Source organism: Suricata suricatta, chromosome 3 (assembly GCF_006229205.1).
Source record: "Suricata suricatta isolate VVHF042 chromosome 3, meerkat_22Aug2017_6uvM2_HiC, whole genome shotgun sequence".
Classification (NCBI taxonomy): Eukaryota; Metazoa; Chordata; class Mammalia; order Carnivora; family Herpestidae; genus Suricata; species Suricata suricatta.
In genome coordinates, this window is record NC_043702.1 from 86,673,603 (window position 1) to 86,688,234 (window position 14,632).

General features: G+C 35.8%; 1 long non-coding RNA gene across 1 annotated transcript in view; it reads left to right on the forward strand.

Annotated features, from left to right (window-relative positions):
* LOC115286520 overlaps positions 1-13,890 on the forward strand; it is a 74,667-nt gene extending 60,777 nt beyond the window's left edge. The window contains exons 4-5 of the long non-coding RNA XR_003906106.1: positions 12,646-12,718; positions 13,754-13,890. This is a non-coding gene — a long non-coding RNA (uncharacterized LOC115286520). The remainder of the gene's footprint in view (positions 1-12,645; positions 12,719-13,753) is intronic.
* The last annotated feature ends 742 nt before the right edge of the window (positions 13,891-14,632 follow it).

The window sequence follows — 14,632 nt, forward strand, 5'->3', positions numbered from 1 at the left end:
AGTGATGGCTGTTCTTTACCTCCTGTGGGTCTAGGCAGAGGCTGAGTTTCGTCTTATATGCTTCTCAGTGCCTCTTTTAGACCGTTGTTTTTTACCTGCCCCTGCTTTCTCCCCCCAAAATGCTCCAGATCATCTTGGACCAATGACTTCACATTAATTCTGGTGTCTTTTCTTAGGGCAGGTACAAATTGTGACTTCAGTCACTTTTACTTATCTGGCAAAGATTATATCAACTTGCTGATTTGTTTCCCCTACCGCTATTTGTGTCAATATTTTTAAAATTATTCTGATAATTCAAGAGATTATTAGGCCCCTGTCTTTCAATAGCACCTACACTCATTCCGTTGCGCAGGTTAACAACTTTGGCATTTTACTGATTCCTCTGAAACTCTCCATCAAACATCTGTATCCAATCAACCAACAAATCTACTCCACATTCCAAAGATAATTTCTCTGAGATATACCCCTCCTCACTTTCTTCTCACCAAAGCAACTTACATTTGACTTGGACTTCTGCAATTCTTTTAAAGAACTGTATTTTGATAATCTGAGTAATACTGCCAAAGATATCCATGCCCTAATTCCTAGAGCATCTAAATGATGCCTTGTATGCCAAAAGAGACTTTGCAGATATTGAATTAAGGATCTTGCGATGGGAAGAGTACCTTGAATTGCCCAGGTGAAATTTGAATGTAATCACAAGTTTTCTTATAAGAGAGAAGCAAGAAGTTCAAAGGAAGTAGAGGACAGTGGAAGCAACCGTTCAGATTGATGGGAGGGAAGGCATCACAAGCCGAAGAATGCTGGTAGCCCATGATATTAGTCCCACGAAACTGATTTTGAACTTCTGGTCTCTAGAGCTGTGAGAAAATTCTTTTTTTTTTCTTTTTGGATGCCAAGCTTGGGCAACTTTTACAGTGGCAATAGAAAACTAATGCATTTGCCTTCTTCTGCTCTTGTGCCCTTACAATCTGTTGATGATAAAGTATGCAGTGTGTTTCTTTCAAAATTCAGATGAAGTCATTTCATTTCCCTGCTCAAGATGCTTCAGTGACTTCTTATTTCAGAATAAAATCCAATGTCTATACCATGGCCTGTAAAGCCTTGATGGCTTGATGCTGATCACTTCTCTTTTATTACTTCATCCTCTTTTACGCCATGATGGACTCCGTGCTCTTCCTAGGACACACTCCTGCCTCAGTTATTTTACCCTCATTTCATTCATTTCTCAAACCAAATGTCTCTTCCTTAGGGGACACCTCCCTGACTGCTGCATCCAACTCTCTAACCTTGGACTGGTTTTTTTTTTTTTTTTACTCCCTCTTATTTTTTTACCTTTAGTTGCCATTATATCAACTATTACTTTATTTTCTTCCTTTTCTTCTAGAATCTAAACTCTAGGGTGAGGTCAGGGCTTTTTTTCTTTTTAACACCTTTGAAGAAGTACAGATATTTAGAAGAGTATTTACATTATAACAGATAATACATATTCATTGTACAAATTACGTAAGCCCTTATAGTCACACTACTACTGTCTGTACTTCCATTTCCCTTACTAGCCCCTTATGATATTCTTAAACTGTTTAATACCTTGCAAATTGAAGCACAAGGAATCCTCATATCAACCTTATCAGGTAGGTGCTATTAGTAAGTAAATATTATAGGTGAGGAAACTGAGACAGACAGGTTAGGTAATTTTCTTCAAATCATAAGGCTTGTAAGTGATCTGCCTCAAGAATCTGTGTGTTTAAACAGTGGCTGTGCTATCTGAGTAGCAGTTGTACCTAGCAAGATACCAGCAAATCTTTTCTTTCTACACATATGCATTGCTTTCTATTTAAATATTTATTTCTAATGTCTTGGGGGGTTTATTTCTTAAATATCTTTTATTTGAGTAATTTTAGATTCACAGGAAGTTTTTATTTAATGTTTACTTATATTTGAGAGAGAGACAGAGTGCGAGCAGGGGAAGGGCAGAGAGAGAGGGAGACACAGAATCTGTAGTGGGCTCCAGGCTCTGAGCTGTCAGCACAGAGCTGGATACGGGGCTCGAATCCACACACCGTGAGATCATGACCTGAGCCAAAGTCAGTTGCTTAACCGACTGAGCCACCCAGGCGCCCCTAGATTCACAGGACATTGTAAAGATAGTACAAAAAACCCCATTTTCCTCCAGTGGTTACACATTACATAATTATAATTCAGGAAAGTGACATTGGTACTACAGGTGTATAAAATTCTATGTCATTTGATCACCTGCAGATTATCCTATAACCCAAAAAACAGTCAAGGTGAAAAATTAATCACCACTATCACCATGAAGATCCCTTGTGCTAAGTCTCTTCCTCCATGCCTAACCCCTGGCCATTACTTATCCATTTTCCATCTCTTAGTTTTGCCATTTAAATACTATTATATAAATGATATTATATATTATGTGACCTTTTGGCTTTGGCTTTATTTCCCTGACACTAAAGCCCTTGAGACCCACCCAAGCTGCTGTGTATATCAGTGGTTCATTCCTTTTTATTGCTTAGTTGTGTTCCATATTTCAGTGTAATTTATGATTATCTTTTTCTCAGTATGAAATAATAAAATTCTAATAGTGCAATACATGATTAAATGCATGCTTTAAAAGGTATAAGCAGATTTTCTGCTAGAAAGAAATCTGTTCTTGTAACAGGGTCAAAATTAATAAAATTCTTATAGGCATTATGTAGATGGATTAACTTCAAAATATACGGCAGGTAATATATTTTAGATAATTTTAGATTAATTTCAGATAAACCAAGTAAATTAATTTTCAGAAATCCATACGTATTTAAAAATAAAATCATGATCTGTCAGCTATCATGAGACTATAAATTTGAAGTTGTGCTTTTTAAGTGATCACTGGGTGTTTGCTAGAGTGAGTGCATGAAGACTGCCCAGCTGAGCTTGCATACGTTCTGTGGCAGAAAAGAGAAAATCATCTTCTGCATATGACAGGTGGTCTCATGTCAGAGACCTCTTTTCTGTCTGTTTTGTGCTTTGGCGTTTAGAAGCATAGGCTATGTAGGCAAGGCAGGAAGCTTCTAAAGTGTTGGGTGCTGGATGTGGACATAAATTGAAAGTCAGTATGTTCAGAATAGTTTGATATAGTTTGTTTCTTGATTGGTCTTTTTGTCTGTGTCAGTTCCTATGTTCAGAGAAGTCAGGGTTGGGCATGGCCAATCTCTCCAGTCTGTTGTCTTGCTCACAAAGTTTGTAATCCCTGTTTTAATATACCTGGAGTGGGATGGTCTGTTGAGGCCAGGGTTATCAGCTGCATGACATTGTTGTGAACTTGGATGAAGATTTGCTCCTTCTGGGACTTGGCCGGCCGGCTGGCCATAGCCACGCTCCCATTGCTCTGCTTCTGTCCCTGCAGCCTGGCTCTAAAAGCTTTCAAGATTCACCTCCAGTCTCAGAACCTTTTCTCTTTGTAGCTGCCAAAGCTGTGGAATGGAAGAGCCCCTACCACTGAAGACAACATACAATTCCTTAATAAGCCCAGTCTCACTTTCCTCATTTGTAAAAAAAAGTCAGATATTTTACCTACCACTTAGTAGTTGGCATGTTGTCAAATTAAATAACCCTGAGCATGTGAAACATAATAGCCTTTGGCGTGCCAAATGCATGCAGGACAGTGTTACTACTAAGACATTTTATATGTTGTAAATATAGAACGCTCAAGGGAGTATCTCCAAGATGCAGCTGGGAATATTTTTTACATGATCTTTAAAAACTTGCATTTTTATCAGCATAATGATCACATGAAAATCATGCAAAAAGGCACCCTGGAGAACGAAGGAAAATCACTCAGCCCAACTTTGGAGAATACATACTTACCAAAGTTTTTGTATATGAAAATTATTATATTGTTGTTAGGTTAGTTAGTTAGTTATAGCATAATAGATTATAGATGTGGAAGAATTTTTCCATGGAGTTCTAGATCTCATTTAGTTTCTTACTATCATTCTAGATTAAAGGTCATTTTAAACTATAAATTTGAACATAATTCTTAAGCTATAAGAGCAAATGGGAAGAGAACAAATGAAATAAACCCATAGCAGAAGCAGAAAGAACAAGAAAGGCTGATGAATGTATGTCAATGCTTAAAAAGGCAAAAGGTTGATAGAATCCTGATAATATATTTAAAAAAAAATAGAACAAGATTAATGATATGCTGGCTAGAGTCAGGTGGTAAGGGGCTCCAATGAATGAGCTTTAGAAAGACTTCAGTCTTGGTGTCCACAGTGCAGGATGATGGAGTGAAATAGGGGCTGGACAAAGGAAGGTTCACTGGGAAGCTGCCTCTGAAACAGCTGCTTTAGGGCTTTCCTCTCCTACCTCTCACCGTCCCTCCCCCACCCTCTGATAATTCCGGTAAGAGCTACCAGCGTCCCGGTGTTTACTCCTAAGCAAAATCCAGAGACATGACACTAAAGGTACTTAGCTAACCAGGGAGAACTGGGGTTCCCACTGCGGCATAAAGATGGAAGAATAAAACTCTCTATTCTAGAATTTGGGAAGAAAGTAGTGCACTGACTAGTTCTCCGTCTGCTGAACTCATGCTGGTTGTCAAACGCTGCCCATGTATATGGCATTTCCCCATCTTCTTAATAAAAGATATACTTCACAAGAGTACAGATCCAGGTACTCCACATTAGGTCTGCGTGGGATGATTCTAGCATTAAAAACATGATTCTCGTTCTTATATATGAATGGATATCAAAGGATCAACAGCAGAATAAGTGAGAAAGATCTATATAAACCTATATAACACTTGACCGGGAAGGAAGAAAAAATTGTATAGTAAATAAAAGAGGTGCCCCAGCAAACACTTATAATTATTGCAGTAGCCATCAAAGATGAAAACGGAATGCAGGAAAAGTAAGATAAGTGAATGGTATTCATGTGAGTCCTTAGGTACTTTTTTTTAATTCACCCTCTGCATGTAAATATTTTTTTAGAACTAAGGTAAAAATGCTGTCTAACCAAATAGAGTAAAAAGAGGTCAAACTGATTAGATTTAACATGGCCTGACAAAGTGCCTACTAATTTGACATTTATCTGACTGAATTTGCAAATAATCACATCCATAGACTGTGTAGCCATAGCTCAAAGCTATGTCTTTATTGTACATTTTGTAGTCTAATGAATATTTCCTGGTGTTTAGATAATACTTTTTCTTGCATTTCACTTAAAGCATGTTATTAAAAAAGAAATAGTCATTTATTGTAGTGACTAAAAACAAAGAAAACAACAATAAAAGTCATGTTTAATCCAAAGGTTGATCCTTTTAAATGACTATTTTGCTTTAATATAACTACTTTCCTCAGAAAAAAATACTTGAGGGAATTTGACATTTTATAATATTCTGTACATAAGCTCACATGCTATTTAAAGTAAAATTGTAACATATACAAGTTATACTATCTCCAAGTTTTCAGTTACTAAAGAATTTAATCTAGGGGGATATGCAGTTTCAGAAGAGAGATTTTAACACACACATACATACACACACACACACACACACACATATTTAAATGCAAGTTATTTCCATTTTAGACACATATGGTTTTATCTATTTATTTTAAAGTTTAATTTCCTTTTTACTTTGAATGTGCAAAATAAATGAATGAAATTTCATTTTCATTTCAATAAATGAAAAAATTGAAATTTAGTCTAATTTCTTCTATTAGTTCATATGCCATCTTAAAGTGCCTGTGAACAATTAACTATACCACAGGAAATGAAAACAAAATAATCATTAATATTATGACATAATTTTGCTAATAATGTTGATTGAGTTAGTATTTGCAGTAGACCTTGTTATTTGTCATTATAATTCTGCCTTTATGATAATTTGCTATTTTGACCATATCACTTGACTTCTAGATCATCTAGATTTTTGTAATCCAGAAAATTCTACAAATTATCAATTATATGACAAGCACACTGCTGAATGCTAAAGATACAAATATACACAAACATGGTGGGCTTTTAGGGGCTCCTGGGTGGCTCCGCCCATTAAGCATCTGACTTTGGCTCAGGTCATGATCTCGCAATTTGTGAGTTTGAACCCCCTGTTTGGCTCTGTGCTGACAGCCAGAGCCTGGAACCTGCTGCGAATTCTGTGTCTCCCTCTCTCTCTGCGCCTCCTTTGCTTACACTCTGTCTGTCTGTCTCTCAAAAATGAATAAACATTAAACATTAAAAAAAAACATGGTGGGTTTTTACATGGTGTATTTTACAAAATTAATACACAAAAATCTGTTGTGTCTCTTTACACTAATAATGAACTATCAGAAAGATAATTTTAGAAAACAATCTCACTTATAATTAATCTAAGAAAATAAACTACCTAGGGATAAATTTAACCAAGAAGGTAAAAGACCCATACCCTGAAAACTCTAAGACATTGATGAAAAAACCTGACACACACAAATAAGTGGAAAGATATTCCATGTTCATGGAATTAATATTGTTAAAATGTCCATACAACATAATGCTATAAACAGATTTAACACTACTACTACTATCAAAATTTCAATGGTATTTTTCACAACAATTGGAATGAACAATCCTAGGGCACCTGGGTGGCTCAGTTGGTTAAGTGTTTAACTTTGGCTTAGGTCATGATCTCACAGTTTGTGAGTTTGAGCCCCAATCCAGCTCTGTACTGATGGCACAGAGCCTGGAGCCTGCTTTGAGTTCTGTGTCTCCCTCTTTCTCTGCCCCTCACTTGCTCATGTTCTGTCTCTCTGTCTCTCTCAAAAATAAAAATAAAATAAAATAATAAAAAATAAAAGTAAATAAAAATAAACTGTAAAAAATTACAAAAGAAATGAATGGACACTTCTAAAATTTAAAGGGAACTACAAAAGATCCCAAATACCAAAAGCAGTCTTGTGAAAGAACAATGTTACATCCTGATTTCAAACTATATTACAAAACTATTGTAATTAAAATAGCATAGTATTATCATAGACACATAGGTCAATGGAATAGAATAGAGAGCCCAGAAATAAACTTACACGTATATAGTCAGTTAATATATGACAAAGGGGAAAGGACAGTGTCTTCGATAAACAGCACTGGAAAATTTGGACAGCCATATGCAAAAGAATGAAAGTGGACCATGTATGATGAATGGTGTACCATACACAAAAATTAACTAACAATGGATTAAAATTTTGAATGTGAGAACTAAAACTGTAAAACTTCTAGAAGAAAACATAGGCAGTAAGCTCCTTGACATTGGCCTGGGTGATAATTTTTTGGAATATGTCACCAAAAGCAAAAGTAGCAGAAGCAAAAACAAGTAAGTGGACAGCATCAAACTAAGGACTTCTGCACAGCAAAGGAAATCCCCGACAAAATGAAAAGGCAGCCTACAGAATGGGAGAAAATAATTGCAAATAATGTGTGCTAAGAGGGTAATACCCCCCAAATATAAAAAACTCATACATTGGGGCACATGGGTAGCTCACTCAGTTAAGCATCTGACTCTTGATTTCAGCTCAGGTCATGATCTCATGGTTCATGAGTTCAAGCCCTGCATCAAGCTCTGTGCTGACAGCATGGAGCCTGCTTGGGATTCTCTGCCTCTCCCACTCTCTCTGCTCCTCCCCCACTTGCACACACTCATTCTGTCTTGAAATAAATAAATGAACTTAAAAAAAAAAACTCCTACAATGTAATCACAAAACACCCCAATCTGATCTAAAACATGAATAAAGAATTTAAAAATTTTCTCAAGACCTACAGAAGGCCAACATGTAAATGAAAAGATGTTCGACATCATTAATCATTGAGGAAATGCAAAGCAAAACTCAAAAGATGTCACCTGACATCTGTTAAAATGGCTCTTATCAAAAAGATAAGAAACAACAAGTGTTGGTGAAGATGCAGACAAAAGAGAACCCTCATTCCCTGTTGGAGGGAATGTAAATTGGTACGACCACTATGGTAAACAGTATGGAGTATGCTTAAAAAAAAAAATTAAACTACCATTCCACTTCTGGGTATTTATCCAAAGAAAATAAAAACACTTACTCAATAAGATACATATGCCCCTACGTTTATCGCAGCATTATTTATAATAGCCAGATTAGGTAAATAATCTAAATGTCCATCAATGGATAAAAGAATAAACCACAATGGAATATTATTCATTTATGAAAAAGATTTAAATGTTGCCATTTGTGCCATGTCCAACATGGATGAACCTTGAAGTCATAAAATGTATTATACTAAGTGAATTAAGTCAGACAGAGAAAAGCACCACATGATTTCTCTTATGTGTAGGACATTAAAAAAAAACAACAAAACACAGAAAACAAACAAGCTCATAAATACAGAAAACAGATTGGTAGTTATAACAGGTGAATGGTGAAGGGTGGTAGAAGTGGGTAAATTGTTTTGTTTTGTTTACATAAATTAAAAAATTATTTAACTTCCAAAAAAAAGAAAATGAGGAAAAAAGAGAAGTTTAGCAGTAAGTTATTTTGTTTTGTTTTGTTCTGATTTTTGCTTTGGGAGAAGAAAAAATGTAAGAGAGTGTGCACTTGAGGATAAAATGGAAAATGAGTTCGATTTGAATTAACATCATTGTACTGTAATGAAGAGAAATCAAACAATGCAAATTAGAAATAGGACATTGCAGGAGCGCCTGGGTGGCTCAGTCAGTTAAGAGTCCGACTTTGGTTCAGGTCAGGGCTGGACTGACCTGGACTTTGGTTCCAATGTAGGGCTGGAACTCGCGGTTGATGAGTTCCAGCCCTGCACTGGGCTCTGTGCTGATGGCTCAGAGCCTGGAGCCTGCTTCGGACTCTGTCCCTCCCTCTCTCTCTGTCCCTCCCCCGCTCATGCTCTGTCTCAAAAATATATATAAACATTAAAAAAAGAAGAAGAAGAAATAGGGCCTTGCATTTCAAGAAAACTACTATAGCTGAGTGTACAGTCTAATCTTACCTTTTCTCTGAAACGCAAGACAACGGATGAACATGGGGAGAAAGAAGCAGAAATTAACTAGAGGTAAAAAAGAAAGAAATCACAGTGGTGAGACCTATTATCAGGGTCATACATTATTCAACTTATTACTTGATTTATATTTAAAAATAGCCTTTAATGTGTTCTATGTATTCTGTATATTCTCTTTGGAGTAGGATGAGGTTCCAGAATCTATTCTCAAATCTCTACTACAGAACCAGGCTGTCAAAGGAGCTGCTTCTGATAGGGAAGCTGCTTCTCAAATCAGGGGACATCCATTGTTATACATATAAATATAAGATGGCCTGAGTCTGAGCTGCTAAATTAGCTACAGTAACTAGTTCCAGAACAGAATCTCTGTGCTCCACTTAGGAAACCTCATGTGCACAATTAGGGCTGCTGCCACGATCGCTTCAGGGTCCTACACATGCCACATTTTCTACTATCAAGAAGCCATTTTTGTAAATCAGCAAGCCTCAGAGACAGTGTTTGGCTCCCAAACCACACCGTATTTACTATAATCCGGATTGATAAAACACATGCTCAGTAGCTGTAATCTGAGTTGAAATGTCAGATCTCAAGTGATTGTATCTGATGTGGAACCTGAATCAAACTTGGATCACCAGCCAAAAATGAATTGGAAAAATTTTTGTTTTAGCCTTTTGCTCCCCATAAGAAAGGGAAGTCACACAGAAGAAAATCCGAATAGATAATCTGGCCCAATCCCCACAATTGCATGAGACTTTCCTCTTACTCCTCCACATTCATATTTGAAAACTTCTAACTTTTTGTTTATTATAGAGAGAATTATATGTTTGGGTCCTCTTTGGGCATAGTCCCAAAAATCTAGAACATTTCTACTATAAATAAGTACTTACCACAAATAAATAAAAGCAAGAGAAGCTTACTGCTGAATGCTAAAGAAACACATTACATAAACATCATATTTTTTAAAAAGCATAAATAGAAATTAATGTAGAAGTATCTAATTAAAATATATATAGTCCTAGGAGAGAGGATTTCCTGAAACCTAGTGCTTGAGGAAAGCTTTATACAAGATATTGGGATCCAGAGTGAAAAATAGGATTAGGAGGGCATGCTAGGAAGAAAGTGAAACAAGAAGGTTTAGTTCCCTTATATTTGAACTACAAAAAATTTCAGGACTGTGGCTCTTGGATTTTTATGGAAATGTGAATCCTGTGGGCATGACGTTCATCTGCAGGGTATGCCCTCCCCCGTATCTGCAGGTTTGAATCAGTCTGGGGTGTGATCTGAGATTTTGCCTGTGGCACAAATTCCCAGGTGAGGCTGATTCCACAGAGATTCAAAGCAAATATTTTGAGCTTACTGTGTGCACATTTACTGAAGCAAGGGAGAGGGAGCTGTGCAGGAAAACGACTCAGAGTGAAGGCTGTTTCCTTTTGGGTTCTCCAACTTCCTGGTTGTTTGCATTAAACTTCCTTAACACCAGGGAGCAGATTCCGCCTAAGTCCTAAGTTCTCCTGATTACAACCACGCTTCCTTTGCGGTACCCCTCACTTTTCAAAACGCGGTTATCCCAGTCTATGGGAAGCTGTGGCTAGTTTATTTTACAAATATTTATTTTCCCTGAACTTACTACAATAGGCATCACTCTCCTCAACTTCCAATGTTTCTGTTATTTGACCTGAGCAGGACACTTGGCCTTAATGATTCAGACAGCTTTTACTCCAGATATATGATATTTTCAACCAATTTATATATTGCCCATAATCCACAACTGAAAATACACTACCCAGTATAGATGGTCACTGAGTTACATGCTCAGCATCTTTGATGGTGGATATTGCTCCACATGGAGATCTGCTCACTGACTATCAAGTTATGTCTTTGTGCCTAACAAAATGATTAGTAAATACTAATATCTAAATATTAGTAAATATTATAAAATATTAACGTGTAGATTTAATTGTTCTGTATTCAAAGATTTATATTCAGTACCTCTGGTGTTGGAATGAAGACATTTTTAATTTTTAATTAGCACCTGGGTCAGTATGACTTTATGTAAACCTCAACCCTGGGCATTACCTTTCCCTTGTGTTATTAGGACATCGACACAATTGATAAGCGTGAATGGAAATGTGTCACAAACCCTTACAAGTGGTGATTCTTGCAAATGAGATGTTATAAATTGGAAGAACTATAATTCAAATCCAATTCAATAATTTGACCATAAACTGGATGAGTTGTCTTGTTATTAACAAATAAAGCAAGAAATTTACCTTCAAATTGGGTTCATTTTGGACTATAAGGCAGAATGTCATTCAACTAAATGCCTGATCTTTTAGATGAAAGATAACTTTCCCCAAAAGATATGAAAAAAATGTTATGTTAATTTCACATGTTCAGCAAGGGATAATGCCAATATGTCAAAATGTCTTTGGAATAGGAAAGTAACTAATATGTGCACTAGAAATATTGCAAATAAGAGATGATTGCTACTGGGAATTTGCAGGAAACTGAATCTTGAATAGTTCTTCCTCTGCTAATGCTGCTCTCTAAAATAAAAAAATAAGAAGAGAGGACAGGTCCTCCATGAGGTATTATGCTAAATTAAATGAATTAATCATTAATTTTAGAAACACAGATCCAAGATAAATCTCTTATTAGAGCAGTATTGGACATGGCAACTTTATATGACTGTGTATCAATCACCAATTCCTCTGTAAATGGCCATTACCCAGCTTAATGACCATTTACTCAATTTAAAATTATAATTAAGAATTTTCAAATATAGTTAATCTACAAACACATTTTATACACTATTACATCCAGTGATAAATTTCAAGTTAAAAAAATATTAACCTTTCATAAATGAGAAATAAATTAATGTGCTTATTCTAATATAGTGAAGAACTACATAAATAACTAATGTAAGGTTTAAATAAAAAATAACATTTTTCTCCTTCTAAGTCTACTTCAGAGCTATGCTTTTCTTGTGTTGATTCCTACAGATCAATAATGTACAAATTCCAAAGTGATTATGAATGTAGTTCATATTCCAGTTAGCCAAAAGTTGAGAAATGTAATGATAGGTGTTTGTTCATTTATTTATTTGCTGAATTTTAGGAAGAAATTATTTTAAAAATAATTTTTAAAATTCTTACTATGAAGAATATGAAATGGAGTATATACATATGACATTTAATCACTTCTTTATATTGAGAATGCTTAATAACTACAAAAGCCAAAGTTCCCCCTTTGAATTTAAACACAACTATCAGAATATTCCATTTATTCATAATGCAGACTTGAGAAAATTACGTCATTCTGAGATAATGAGGCTTCACAGAAAGGTGATCACCAGGGAAAGAATGGAGTGGTGTGTTTCAAGAGCAGCACATCAGGAAAGCAGGACAGCAAAAACAATGAGAAATAAGAATAATACTACTACTAGCTAAATGCATTGCCATTATTATGCCTACCATATGGTAGAATATTTAGTAAGATTTGGAGAATGATTGATTCTCTGTAAATAATTCCTCATCTGATTTCTATTATTATCTCATTTTGCAGATAGGAAAACTAGAGCCTAAAGACATTACATAACTTTTTTTTTTTAATTTAACTTCTGATCTGTGATTTCAGAACCAACTGTCAGCTCCAGATCTATCTGATACAGAAAGTTCATGTTCTTAATTACTATGAAGAAATAGAGGAGGTTTGTGCATTTCCAGTACTCTTGATTATCCCTTAAATCGTCCATAAAAACATAACAAATTTGGCATCAAAATACCATTCTTCATTACATATGGTCAGGCAATTTTTCCTATCTATGGGATTAGACCATTGTTTCTTTTGTGGTAGGTTTCTTGCTGGTCTTTATCTCAGATAGATTAGATGATAGATTGATAAATAGATATTTAAAAAGTAGAATCTGTATAGCAAGATGTTCACTTTCTGGAAAGCAAATGCAAACTGAGGCAAACTACAGGAATCACAAATGTAGGTCTTCCATCTCATGCTCACTCTGGGATTAAATGCTCATTAAGTGTTTTATTAGAAGAACTCATCAGCACTAAGTAAACAGTTTCTCTCTCTTTCCTATACTCCCCAAGTTCATTTGTTCTATTGGCATAAATTTTATGCACATATGAAGTACTTCTACTGAGTGCTTTATTGGAAGCACAATACAGAGCACTAGGAATAAGAGCATGGGGGAATTTCCTACTGAGGCAAAAATCTAATTTGCCCAGTATTTGTTTGTAAAAAGTTCAACAAGACACTAATCACTTTATATATTCTAAGCGGTGTCCTAGGTACTGGTGACGTAGTCAGATGGTCCCTGCTTTAAGGGGATCTTGTTCAAGTGATACCCAGATAGAAAGATAACTTCACGTTCAGTGTAGTAAAGACTGTAATAGGAATTTGTGCGGGGTTCGCAGCATGACTCCTAATACAGATAGAGGGAAAAGTATAACTTCCTAGAGTTGAACCTCCACATGAAAAGTTACATTTCAGAAGATAAAGGGTGAGAGGCATGCACTTTCTGTTAGGACAAAGACGGCCCTCAAATTCAGGTCCTTGGAGATTATACTGATGGCCTCTTAGAATAATATGTAGGTTGAAACTGTGGCTAGTGTGGATATGTGGAAGATAGTGATAGATTCTGATTTAAAAAGTGATTTAAAATGTTGCCAAGCTAGACATAAAGTATATAGTAATTTTTTTTAAAGTGCTACATTTATCTTCCAAGGCTTCTGGATTGGTCAACACGCGAAGATGGGAGAGTGATGGACCCAGAGAGAGCTCCGAAGTCCTATGCCTCTCCCTCCCCCCATACATACCCTATATATCTCTTCCATTTTGGCTGTTCCTGAGTTGTTCCTTATAATAAACCACCAAAAGTAAGTGTTTAAAAAGAATCCCCCTATGTTACAATCATTTGAAAGTACTGCTTATTTAATTTATTAGTATAGTCTCAATCTACATGCAGAAGCAACAATCATCCTGATTGTTGGCTTTTACTCCAGCATTTGTTTGACCACATGTGTCTTTGCCTGACTCATAGCAAAGGTATTGTGATGCTTGGGAATGATTTAGAGTTTTATCTATTTCAGAAGAGATCATCTCTCTAAACACACAAAGAATGCCATCATCTTAATAAAATTCCCCATTGGAGGGTTCAGGTTCATTGGGATGATAAAGTGGCAACAAGGATTAGCATTTCAAGGAGAAGCATTACATTTTCATGACAACCATGCTCTCATGTGTTTCAAAAGAATAGAAGGTGGTCCCCAAACAAGGAACTGTTAAACAGGAGCCAGGCTTTCAATTCGACTGATTGGATATGGAAATTTTCTGCAGATTTTTGGATGAGATATTTTAAAGTAAAGTTCTACGACTATAACAGCAAATGTCCTTTTATATATTCTATTGGTCTTCTACTCCATGATTACTTTTTGTTGTATTGTGTGCGTGGTAAACACTGTCCCAAGATATTAACTGTAATACTGAGAAAATTCACTGCTGAATAACTTATTCTCAAGGAGTATAGTTCTAACCCTGACAAGTAGGATAAAAAAGAAAAATATAGCGGTAGAAAGCCATCTATTTATTAAGGTACCAATGGGAA